Source organism: Haliotis rubra, unplaced genomic scaffold, assembly GCF_003918875.1.
Source record: "Haliotis rubra isolate DU_JTF1 unplaced genomic scaffold, ASM391887v1 Scf264, whole genome shotgun sequence".
NCBI lineage: Eukaryota > Metazoa > Mollusca > Gastropoda > Lepetellida > Haliotidae > Haliotis > Haliotis rubra.
The window spans coordinates 304284-317464 of NW_025766714.1; the positions used below are offsets into that span (position 1 = coordinate 304284).

Below are 13181 nucleotides of genomic sequence, written 5' to 3' on the forward strand. Positions count from 1 at the left end.
AATATAACATAAGTTCCATTTGACCACTTTCTAAATGGTATTGTATATATTTTTCCTGACTTTACTGAATACAAACAGCCACATTTATATACAGAAATCTTATCTTTAAGTGTGCTTCAAGGCATCAGGAATTCTGTTTAACCATGCCTTTGCGATTTTCAGCAGCTCCATTAAAGTACGAATACTACAAGGAGTTTGACTACCACTGCTGTACATTGATTTTAAAACCATGTGATGCTCTGATGTCTCAGGGTTATTATATCAAGTATATCTCCTTAGAAATGGATCAGTAGTAATTGATGGACATCCACAACACTTGCTGGGGCAACCAGTGGGGAGCAGTACCCATTGATCTGGCATTTCAACTCTTCAATAAACTTTGATCAAAATTGTAAAGCATCATTGCTAAGTGAGTGAGTGAGTATGGTTTTATGCCACTTTTAGCAATGTTCTAGCAATATCACATCAGGGGAGACCAGAAATGGGCTTCACACATTGTACACATATTGGGAATCGAACTTTTGCCTTTGGCATGATGACTGAATGCTTTATCCACTAGGCTACCCCACCACCCCCATTTGTAAGTGATTATGGATCTGCATCAGTAACATTAATAAACATGGTCAAGCATCACTGACACTGATTGGCTCCAGAACCCGTGCATCCATCATTTCTATTGTCAGTTTGGTGACTCACTTAGGATTCATTCAACACAACTTTCTGTGGAGGTGTCAACAAATCTTGCAGTAAAGAGGGGTCATATCGGAGAAAGAGATATCATTTTGATAAGATTGTACAAAAGTGCTCATGATTTCAGCTAAAAGTAAAAGATGTATGTTTTTCTATGTATTGTGATTATTTGTAAACATAATAAAAGTCAAGAACACCTACTGATGCTTAAATGTAAATGTATTGTCATGGTCAGTGATTAGGTAAGTATAAATTTTCAAGGTCAGGTTTGCATTGTAAGTAATTGAGACCACTGCAATAAATTGTACTTGACAGACAGACATCATTTAGGTGATGAAATTATCGTAGAAAAATGTTCAAGGCTCTTAAACCTGACCAGCAACACATCCTCTGTAATTGAAGACTAAGTAACGCACCAGCATAAGTTAGCTGGATGATGTGTTGAACCTGCTCTGTTACTTTGATCCCTGACAGATTCTGATTGGACCTGAAAGGGCACCTAATGGAACAGCCTTTCGCTACATCAGCGAGCAAATTACGGTAGCTGTTGGGTATGATTGGCTGGATAAGAGAGATTAGAAAGCTCAGTCCTGCAGACTCCTTGCAGTTTGTCAACCATTACATGTCAGTTGTGTGGCATCTCAGTGATACAGGGTAGTGGGGTAGCGTAGTGGTTAAAGCGTTCGCTCGTCACGCCGAAGACCCGGGTTCGATGTTAAGCCCATTTCTGGTGTCCCCCCACCGTGATATTGCAGGAATATTGCTAAAAGTGGCGTAAAACCAAGCTCACTCACTCACAGTATTATACTGGTATGCAATGCATAGGTGTTAGGAGTATGTAGTATGACTTCTTTGTCTATATTGTATGTAGTATGGTAAAATAATGATAAAAGTTGAAGTCATGGGATGAGTCAGGAGAGAAAATATTGAAAACATTACATGATTCAGTTAAACACTGGTTGTAAATAGAGAATCTCACCCAAGTGTCTACTGATATGAATTATATCAACACGAGTTGATAAAATTACAAATATCTGAGGCTTGCCGAGGATATTTTTACCTTTATGAACGAGTGTTGATGTAATTGATATCAGTAGACACAAGGGTGAGATTCTATTTATCATCAAAAATCATTCTTCATCAGTTTTCAATGACAAATCTGTATACATGGATCCTCTACTACAGACAATTGCCTTACCTCCCTTTGTTGTATCATAATCTGCTTAGGTCAGGTGAACTCCAATTGTGATCTTTGGTGAGTCAGCAACAATCATGTGCTTGGGGTTTCAGTAAAGCTGTAACCATACACTACCCTTCCATACATTAAGTTTTCCATTCTACAACTGTTTCTGTGAAAATCATCAAAAATTTATCATTATATTGATACTTGCATTAGTGGAATATACATTAGAACAAAAGTGTGTCTTCATAAAACGGGCACTGTTGCCATACTATCTCAGCCATCTAATAATAGATATTTTTCTTTTTTTCCTCCTCGAGATTAATTCAGAGGTGTTAACTCCATACCTGTGCTTCTTAGTTTTACAAGGGACGTGGGGTAGCCTAGTGTTTAAAGCGTTAGCTCATCATGCCAAAGAGCCGGGTTCGATTCCCCACATGGGCACAATGTGTTGAAGCCCATTTCTGGTGTCCCCCGGCGTGATATTGCTGGAATATTGCTAAAAGCGGCGTAAAACTAGACTCAGTCAGTCAGTCAGTCTTAGTTTTACAAGGGGAGTGGGGCAGCCTAGTGTTTAAAGCGTTCGCTCATCATGCCAAAGAGCCGGGTTCGATTCCCCACATGTGTACAATGTGTGAAACCCATTACTGGTGTCCCCTGCCGTGATATTGCTGGGATATTGCTGGAAAGCGGCGTAAAACTAAACTCACTCACTCACTCTTAGTTTTACAGTCATCTTACCACTTGTGTTACTTTGGACTGTCCTCCAAGACTAAGTGTAGAAGCTGTGATATAACTGAAAAAAGTGACAGTTTCAACAGCCCACTTAATATTTTGTATAGATCTATAGAAAGATATTTGTGGTATGAATTGCAGTACAAATATGGCTATTTGTTTCAAAACATGAAAAAATCTGCATTATTTATTATGTTGTATTTAGTCACTGGGAAAATCTTGAGAATACTCTATCTAATGAGTTGGAAGACTAACTGCCAATTTGTGTGGACATTGGTCATGTCATTTCTTTGAGATCATCCATTAATAATGGAAGGTTTGTTGAGAATGTAGTCCTGGCTATGTGACGAGGGGGAGATTAGGATCCCAGCTGAAGGACGTCAACAGGTTACACAATTCAGTTAGTGGGCCCAGATTTTCAAAATAGATTCAAGGACTGCTTCATGGCATCACAAGGAGTCACAGTTTGCCTGTACCAGGGAAAACAGATTGATTTGTATCACATTTGTAGTTTGTCATTAGTATGGTCCACACTTGGTATGTTTCGGCCATAAGATATCTTCCTTAACTCTTTGTTAGTACTTCCAAATAAACAAGGTATTTTTTCCCAATTTTCTTGGGAAGGGCACTGAGTTGGGAATCCTGGACAGATCCTGAATGGATAAAAAACTATATAATATATACATTTGGTGACATGTTTTCAACAAAAATAACTATAAATGATCTAATTTTGTCTAGTAGACATAATTTATTAGTTGGAGTTCTGTATTTGAATAAATAAAATCATTACAATTTGTAAAATGAAAAAGCAGATAATTGTATCAATGATCATCGTCCATCCCACACATTAATTTGTATCTTAAGATTATGTGAAAAACAATTAAAATGCTGCTTTTGACATTTTTTATATTCTATTTTATACGTCAACATCATCACTGAAATGGCGGCCATGTTGGTGTTTATGGACTGCATATATAAGTATATCTAATTATGTCTACCGTTAGTGAAATTGACTTAATTAAAATCAATGTGGGGCACATTGAGTTTCCAGACAAAGTCAATAAACATTGGAAAAGCTTCACAAGTATGGTAACATTTGATCCATCACCATAGTAACAGATAACGGTTGACTTGTATGTCATAGAATCAGCTGGAACAGATGCTGCAGCATGTGCATGATGGAGAAGTGACGTGTTGGATGTGTAGGAATTCTGTGGAGGGTGGGCATGGGTAGTAAGTGTGTTGGTCAGTTGTTTCAAACACTCAGGTGGTGGCCTTCCAAAAGTTGGGAAGTTCAATGAGATGTCAAGGTGTGGGGGCTAGTGTGTGTGTGTTGAGGGGGTGGTCAGCATCTCATGAATTATTGGTGTGTCAGAGAGATCCAAAGCTGTCTGTGTACCCAATATGTCCAGGGAAAGAAACCTTTCAAAATTTCCCACTAGACCACAGGACCAGTGAGTGGACAGTAATTAGTGGTCCTGTCTGTACTCCACTGGTCCAAAATAACATTCATACTTTTACGTAACTATCAATACAAAATTCACTGGCCACCATGACCATTGCAAACTTATCATTTAGTGGTCCTGATGAATTTTTACTAGCCAGGGACCACAGGACCAGCGTAAATTTCGTACACTGTATGTCATGTCAGTGGGCCTGACCACCCCGATCCCGTTAGTCACCTCTTAGGACAAGCATGGGTTACGGAAGACCAATTCTTACCAGATGGTTTCTATCCTTATGGGGGCCGTTGGGTAGCCTAGTGGTTAAAGCATTCGCTTGTCACACCAAAGACCCGGGTTCAATTCCCCACATGGATACAATGTGTGAAGCTCTTTTCTGGTGTCCCCTGCTGTGATATTGCTGGATCATTGCTGAAAGCGGCGTAAAACTAAACTCACTCACTTATGGGGACAGTGGGGTTGCCTAGTGTTTAAAGTGATCAATTTTTATTCATTTTTCCACATGGGTACAGTGTGTGAAGCCCATTTCTGGTTCCATGATATTGCTGGAATATTGCTAAAAGCAGCGTTAAATATTACTCTCGTGGATAATTGTACATCCGTGGATGAGATATCCTGACAACAGTGTTCTCCCAGCAGACGAAACCCCTTCAACCAATCAATTACTGTATCTGTTCATCTTGATCTATCACATCATCAGTAATCATGTAGGGTAATACAATTTATAAAAGACGAAAAGCTCTGGCTTAGAGCAGTTTCCGAACATCTTATGCTGGTCTTAAGATGCACATTAATGAATCCAGTGATTTGAGTGAGTGAGTGAGTTTTATTTTTAAGCCACTTTCAGCAATATATCAGAAATATGGGCTTCATACATTGTACCCATGTGGGGAACTGAACCCAGGTCTTCGATGTGACGAGCGAGCACTTAAACCACTAGGCTACCCCACCAATCACCCAGTGATCTATAGACTGTCATCATACCCAGATCGTGTGGACTGATGCTCTTAACATCAATCATTGGTTTGTTTGTAGATTTAATTTTATAGGCCATTTCATATATTGCTGACTGCAGCTGTAATATGCCAACCAAAAAAGGAATAGAAAAATACAAAACTTTTTACAATATTTAGTAAATGTCATGAACATGACAAATAATGATCTGTTTGACTGGCATTTAGAATTTGATGAATAATAAGAAAGGTACGATACTTTATGGATGACAACGTTTTTGTTATATTATGCCACGACATTTAGGTAAATATAATTATACCGTTGTCAAGCAAGACACATAATGGTTAGTAGGTGAATGAAAAACACTGACTTCACCATGTCAAGACTCATCCTACCGGTAAGTGTCCAGGAGAAAGATGGAGATGTTTAGGAGTAATTGAACCTTTCAACAAATACCAGTTGCATCCAGGCAAACAATGGGAATTCATCATTTCCTTGGGGATCAATAAAAAGCTTAGCAGTAAAAATAAGCAGAGAGTGCCAGATTCATCAAATGGCAAACTTAAATGTTAAACCCCAATTCCAACAATTATCAGCTGCTGTGAAATCAATGTTGGCTCTTGATCGTGTGTCATGATCGAAGTGTGCAGCCGTCAGCATGACCCAGGAAGGATGACTCGGGGGACAGATCAATTAATACCTGATCCATTCTCAGTTCACCTGGATGTAACACATGTAAGTAGGTTATGTCAGTTCTGGGCCCCCGTTCCTCAAAGCAATCATAACCCTAAGGTGATCGTAACTCCCATACTTTAACATAGACTTACGACAATCGTAGGGCTACGATCGCTTTGAGGAACGGGGCCCAGGACGCTGGGTGTGCAGGTACATGCTGAATGTGATTGTACACCACCTGACCAAGGCTATGAGGATGTTCATCTCCCGAGTTCCTGTAAACACCACTGTTGACCTATGAAATTAATTCATCATTAGTATATAGAGAATCTCACCCGAGTGTCTTTTGATATCAAATATATCACCATGAGTTGATAAAGTAACAAATATCCGAGGCTTGCCGAGGATATTTTTACTTTTATCAACGAGTGTTGATATATTTGATATCAGAAGACACGAGGGTGAGATTCTATTTATCATCAAAAATCACTCTTCATTAGTTTTCAATGAAAAATGTACATCTCTGAACACAGTACTGCCATTAGATTTGCAGTGCAGCGATGTCATAGCATTGTGACATCAACAAGTTCATGACGTCATAGCATTGTCAGGGCATTGTACAAAATCTACTATCAAAACGATATCTCCTAGGAGATAGCATTGTCAGGAGCATTGTACAAAATCTACTATCAAAACGATATCTCCTAGGAGATATCTCCTAGGAGATATCGTCTGATCTCACACAAGCAATATCTACTGTGGAACACAGTTTTGGATGATAAATCACATGTTACAGGGGTAATGTCACATGTAACAGGTGGTTGTATTTCATGTTACTAGGGGTAATATCAATTGTTACAGTTGGTAATATTTCTTGTTACAGGGGTAATATCGCATGTTACAGTTGGTAATATCTCCTGTTCAGGGGGTAATATCACATGTTACAGGGGGTTATATTGCATGGTTCAAGGGATTGTAATATGTCATGTTACAGGGGTGTATATTGCATGTAAGATTGCATTTTACAGGGGTAATATTATCACATTTTAAAGGGGTAATATCTCATCTTAAGGGAGGGTAATATCACATGTTACAAGGGTAATATCTCATCTTAAGGGGTAATATCACATGTTACAAAGGTAATATCTCATCTTAAGGGGTTAATATCACATGTTACATTTAGGGTAATATCTCATCTTAAGGGGGGTAATATCGCATGTTACAGGGAATATTTTCAGTGAAATATTTGTATGTGATAACAGCATCTCTCTTGAGACCAGCATAGGATAGCTTGGAGTATAATTTATGGTGTTCAGTTGTAGACTGGCATTAAGCCCCAGAGATATTCTTATTATATCTAAAAGTATATATGTTCAAACAATTCCAAAAGGAGCCTACAACAATTCTGGCCTAGAGCTAGGCGACTTGCCCAATCATTCTGGACTTTGGAATCCTTTGCATTTTGTTAGTTAATTTTGTTGATTTTCAATGCCACAGTTAATAATTTTCTAGCTCTATGATGGTTGTCTGTAAGTAATTGGGTCTGGACCAGATAATCCAGTGATTGACATGAGCATCAGTCTACACAGTTTGGATAAGATAACACCCATCAACCAAGTCAGCAAACCTGACCCTCAAAACCCATTACTGACCTCTTCAGACAAGCTGGAGACCAGTTATAACCTGTATCTTCAGGAATATTAGGATTCCAGGAGACAGACTTGGTCAGTGGTGGTGTCACAGGATATCTGTTCCCTCTGTACACACCAGCCGACTTGGATGGGTGTTTACAAGACTGGCATGTCCTGTCAAGAAACAGATCCGATGCTGAGTAACGATGCTGAGTAATACGAGCATTTTGTTGAGTGGTGTGTAGGGCTAGTCTCATCCTGAAACCAATTGATGATCGTAAAATTTTCTTTAACTCCAGATTTTGTGTTTTGGTTCTGGGAAGTTTTGATAAAGATTAAACAGCAGCCATATTGAAAAAGATTTTTTTCACTAATAGCATACCTAGCAGTGCATTTCTTTTTAGAAACTACCAATAATGTTACAGTGGTACAATGTGTTTAGAGTGAGGAAGTATGGTTTTGTGATACACTGAGCAATATTCCATCAATATCATGGCAGGGGACACCAGGAATGGGCTTTACACATTGTACCCATGTGGGGAATCAAACCCGGTCTTCTATGTGACGAGCACATACTTTAACCACTTGGCTGACCCACTGCACCTTTCAGGGGTTGGAGAGAAAAAATTAGATAAATTGATAAACAACAAACCGAATTATTGATAAGTAAGGGTGTGTCGGTTGTTAGGTCTAGATGTGCCCAGAAGCAGATGCACAACGTGTAATGAATCTTAATTAGATTACTAGTATGTTCCCTTCCTGTACCCGTGAAGGTCCAGGTTAGAATGAACCTGTCGTAAGAGGCGACTAACGGGATCGGGTGGTCAGGCTCGCTGGCTTAGTTGACACATGTCATCGGTTCCCCAGTAAATTGCGCAGATCGATGTTCGTGTTGTTGATCACTAGATTGTCTGGTCCAGACTCGATTATTTACAGACCGCAGCCATATAGCTGGAATATTGCTGAGTGCGGCGTAAAACTAAACTCACTCACTCCTTTTCTGTGGTACGCAATGACATAGGACACATGGTATAAGAGTACTAAGCTGAGGATGTAATTGATGAAGCCATTGCAGGCACAGACTTAGTTCGAGATAACAAACATTGATGCCATCCCTTCTGAGTAAATCGATGGCCGGTTTGTTAATTTGACAGACACAGCAGGTAAAGTAAGACTGAGTGTGTCTGTGTGATTATTACAGACCTCAGTCGCCAGTATGGGGCAAGCTAATATATGATAGACACACAGACCCGCTGATTTTGAGAAAACTAGCCTTCACATTTAACACACACCAGCTGATATGACTGAATTATGCCTTCACTTTCACGAAACACATCGGATTTGAACGATACATACTATCACATTCAACAAATACCATCGTATTTGAAGCCATTGTGATTTGCCATTTCCTGGATGGATTTCACGGATGTATGATTCAAATGTCATAACTTTAATGGGTGTACGGGAACCAGCTCATTTTATAAACCGGCAATCGGTATGACCTAGTTGTTTAAACATTTTAGGCAGTCATAATTAGAGATAACCAAGAAGTGTCTTCATTTGACCTCGCAGCATTTGAATCAGTTACCAAATGGCAGATGTGAAAATATTAGAGTTGTTATCTGTCGGTCATCATGGGTAACAAATTATTTCACAAGGTTTTTATTTGTCTTGTTTTATGTTCCGCAGTTTCATAATGAATTAAGGGGGAACTGCACTTTTTTATTGGATGGGGATGAGTCAGTGGGCATTCATCAGTTTTGTACATGAAAACATTAAGAAATTATGCTTAAAATGATTGGAAGTGGGGGATCATTGATCATTGTACATGACATGCAAGGGAGGGGGAAGGGGGTGACACTTACTTTGTACATAATTATTATTTTTTTATTATTATTATTTTTTTTTTTTTGGGGGGGTGGCATTCACATTGTACATGCTACTCCATAAAAATCATCATTCATTCACCCCCCCACCCCACCTAGCCATATATGTGGAACTGTCCCTAAGGATGTTTTCAACTTCATTCTCTTTGTCCAGTCCTGAAGGGGGTTATTTGAGGTTAGGATGTGTCTCCAGCAACCAGTGTGATTGCAACAAGAAGTGTAGTGACTGGTTGATTACATGGATCTGGGTAGTCAAGTTCAGGAATGATGTTGACGTGACCCCGATGGGTTGGGTCGATCTTGATATCAATCCCTGGAGGAGTCCGTACTGATAGGGTTCAGGGACTTAATCTGTTTTATGTCATTTTACCCAGATAACGAGGACCACTGCTTACAATAGCAATCACTGGATTGCCTGGTGAGTGAGTGAGTATGGTTTTATTCCGTTTGTAGCAATCACTGGATTGCCTGGTGAGTGAGTGAGTGAGTATGGTTTTATGACGTTTTCAGCCATATTCCAGCAATAAAGCATCTGGGGATAACGGAAATGAGCTTCACACATTGTATCCATGTTGGGAATTGAACCCAGGTCTTCGGGTCGATGAGTGAACGCTTTAACCACATGGCTACCCCACCACTTCCTGGTTGTGATGATGAGCTTGCTGGAATATTGGTGAGAGCGGTGTTAAACATCAAAAAAACAAATAAAACAAAACGTTTAGGAACAGTGTCCATCTGTTACCATTGATCTCTCTTTTTGACAATTACTACATTATTTGGATCAATTTAAAAAAATAATAAAACAAATGATAACTCCTGTATCATGTTTGAAAATGTAATCTGTGTTTGACATAGGTTATCTTTTGTGTCCTTTTTCTGCATCAGTCTTGCAAAAAGGGTTTCACTTTAGTCTTCCTATTTATAGCTGTTCTATTGGGATTGATACACAGTACACTGTATGGGCTTGTGTTTTTGTTGCCAAGGAACGCTTCCTCCCACTTCAAAGGGCTGTGACAGGCAGTGGAGATAATGCTCCCTGATGTACAGCCCTCTATGTATACAAGGGCTGCTACAATTCACTTGCATATTCATTGAATTGAACGGGATACATTCATGAATTCAGTTTGTTATTCATCTTCACTAGAATCAAATATATACATTTTTCTAAAAACTTCATTACTTGAACCTGTCTGTTATTTATGAAATTGAAATATGCAAAATGGAATATATACAATCCATACAGTAGCATGACTTGTGTCAGGTTGCCAAAGCCCCATTATTTCGACCAAACATCAAGTAATGAGCGGCATTGTTGCAATGTTTGCAAGAGTGAGTGAAAGTACGGTTTTATGCTGCTTTTAGCAATATTCCTGCAATATCTCGGCGGGGGACAACAGTAATGGGCTTCACACATGGTACCCATGTTGGGAATTGAACCCGGGTCTTCGGCGTGACAAGCAGACACATTAATCACAAGGCTACCTCACAGCCCCTAATGTTTGCAAGAGACCTAGGTTCAAATCCAACACCCCCATTGTTTGTGCCTGCTGTGATATTGTCAAAGTCTAGCTCAAGTTTCTGAACATCAAAATTCACACATTGTCAGAGAACAACATTCCTAGGAAATGATTATGTTTAGACACTACATGTCATAAACATAATGCAGTGCAGTTTCTATCAGGAATTACTCCATGTAGCGAAGACTTTACTAGTCAAGTCAGTAGGTTCAGACCTTGGTGAGATATGAATGGTGTCACATCATATCAACCACAAGTTTCATGACTGTATTGCCTGGAATTAACCAATCAAGGTTCTTTAAGGAAGCAGTTAGCCAGTATGTTAACTATCAAAAACGTCACCGCTATTCCCTTGTAATTGTAATACTCAAAAGAGGTTAGGGAACACCTGATCCTTTCATACTGAATACAAGAGAATTGTGTGATCTCTAACTTACTGTGAGTAGTATGTATGTAGGTTTGATATCAAACAGTAGGTGTGTTTCAATAGGGAACAGAGACTATACTTTTTACCTCACCTCGCAATTAAATTCTTTGGTTTGATTGTTGAGTACAGGTTTGTTGGGTACATGCTCTACGTCATCAAGGAAGTTAGTGTATGTTTTACAGCACAGTGTGAACTACATGAACTGAAACTTGGTGAAAGTAAACCACTCAGAATCAGCTTTGTTCCTCTCAAAATAGCATGCAGACTAAAGAATTGTTCTTACAGGGTCTTAGCCAGGATTCTAAACTAAGTTGCCTTGTTTCAAATTTAGAAAAGATTGTTTATTGTTTAAGTGATTTTTTTAATTCATAGGTATTTTGGCATTGCATTTGAGATTGCATCTGATGCAATGATATAAACCATGTGTTTAAGCCATTATATATTTATTGGTCCTGTTATAGGTGAAATACATGTTACTATACCACAGCATGTAATGAGGGGGGATATAGTCAATGCCTTGTCCATCTGTCTGTCTGTCCGTCCGTAATCATTTTGTTTTCTGAGTATAACTCAAAAACCGTTCAATATTTTTCAACCAAAATTGGTAGATATATCAAACAGAACCTAAAGTGGTGCCTTTTGCTATTTACAGATTTTTGTCATTTTTATTTTTCATGATTTCCATGGAAATGTGTTGGACTTAGTCTCAAAAAAGGGAGGTTCATCCAATTTCTTAATTTTGTCACTTCTACAGATGTTTGAACTTGAATTGGCTCTATTCATCCAGTTCGGTCTCCATACAACAGGGGTGTAATTTCTTATCCACTTCTCCTCAAAAAATCCACTTCACAAAACTCATTTAGGTCCTATATTTTGTTTTTATGTTTCGTTTCAGGAGTCTATCCACTTCTCCACAAAACTGCTCAACAGAATTGATTAAGCTTATACATGTGTTTCATTGAGACTGAAAGGTGTGCTCATAGTTGCAACATCTTTCAAGGCAGGGTATGGTTTCGTTTCAGAAGCACGACTCGAAACCCATTCAACAGAACTTGGCAGATATATGAGACATACCCTAAAGTGATGCCTTTTGCTATTTGCAGATTTTTGGCATTTAAATTTTTCATTATTTCCAAGGAAATGATTTGGACTTAAAGTAACTGTCAGATGATTTGTTCTTTCAAATATGTGGGGGCTGGGGGGATTTGTCATCTTCTGATGACTTTTGTCTCTCAAAGCCGTAACTGAGCTCATGCGTATGTATATTTAAATGAATAGGGAAAATTTTCATTCTATGTCATGAAATTTTAATGACAGTTTCTGCAGACTCAAAGCTACAAACAAAACCTGGACAAACCAGAATTCATCCAATTGTCATGAAAGTTCAAACTGGCTAGAATGTGAAGGAATTCCCATCATCTGAGGCACCACTATTCGCAGTGTAACAAAATGCAACAATAAGAAAAAACTTAAACATTGTTGAAAAAAATTCCTAAGTTTTTGTTTTGGCACTCATCACTGAAGAGGTGAAAAATGTCACTGTTTTATTTTATATTTTGTTTAATTTCTATCTGAAGCATGGATTGTTTCCAGTCTGGTTTTGTTTTGTCACAAGAGTTCATGGTGACCGGTGACACACTGGGTCACTACAAAGATAAGACCGGCATCAGAGACAGATGCATGAGGAGAAAGATGCATTTAAATTGCTGTTAACCACCTCTGATCTCCTTCTTCAAACATCATCCCAGTTAAGTCCCTCGGAGAAATATTTTTGGAATTATGCCTTGCCATTGACAACATCAAGAAATTTTTGCTAATCGTTGAGAAACAAATGCGTGCAGATTGTGATGAATGTCGCATGATGATCCCCACTGTCGCGGGCAGCATCTTTCCCCCAGCAACACCCTTCCTCGCAACAGAACTTTATTGATCTGAGATTGATCGGGAAATGACTTTACAGTTTATCTTCATAAAGTGCTGTAAATCTCAAACGCAATTTCTAATCAATATGACATTTTGTCAG

At 38.8% G+C, this 13181-nt stretch overlaps 1 protein-coding gene across 1 annotated transcript in view; it reads left to right on the top strand.

Annotated features, from left to right (window-relative positions):
* The window catches only part of LOC124280276, a 50702-nt gene that overhangs the window by 15010 nt on the left and 22511 nt on the right, over positions 1 to 13181 (top strand). The gene's annotated exons all lie outside the window — the stretch shown is intronic.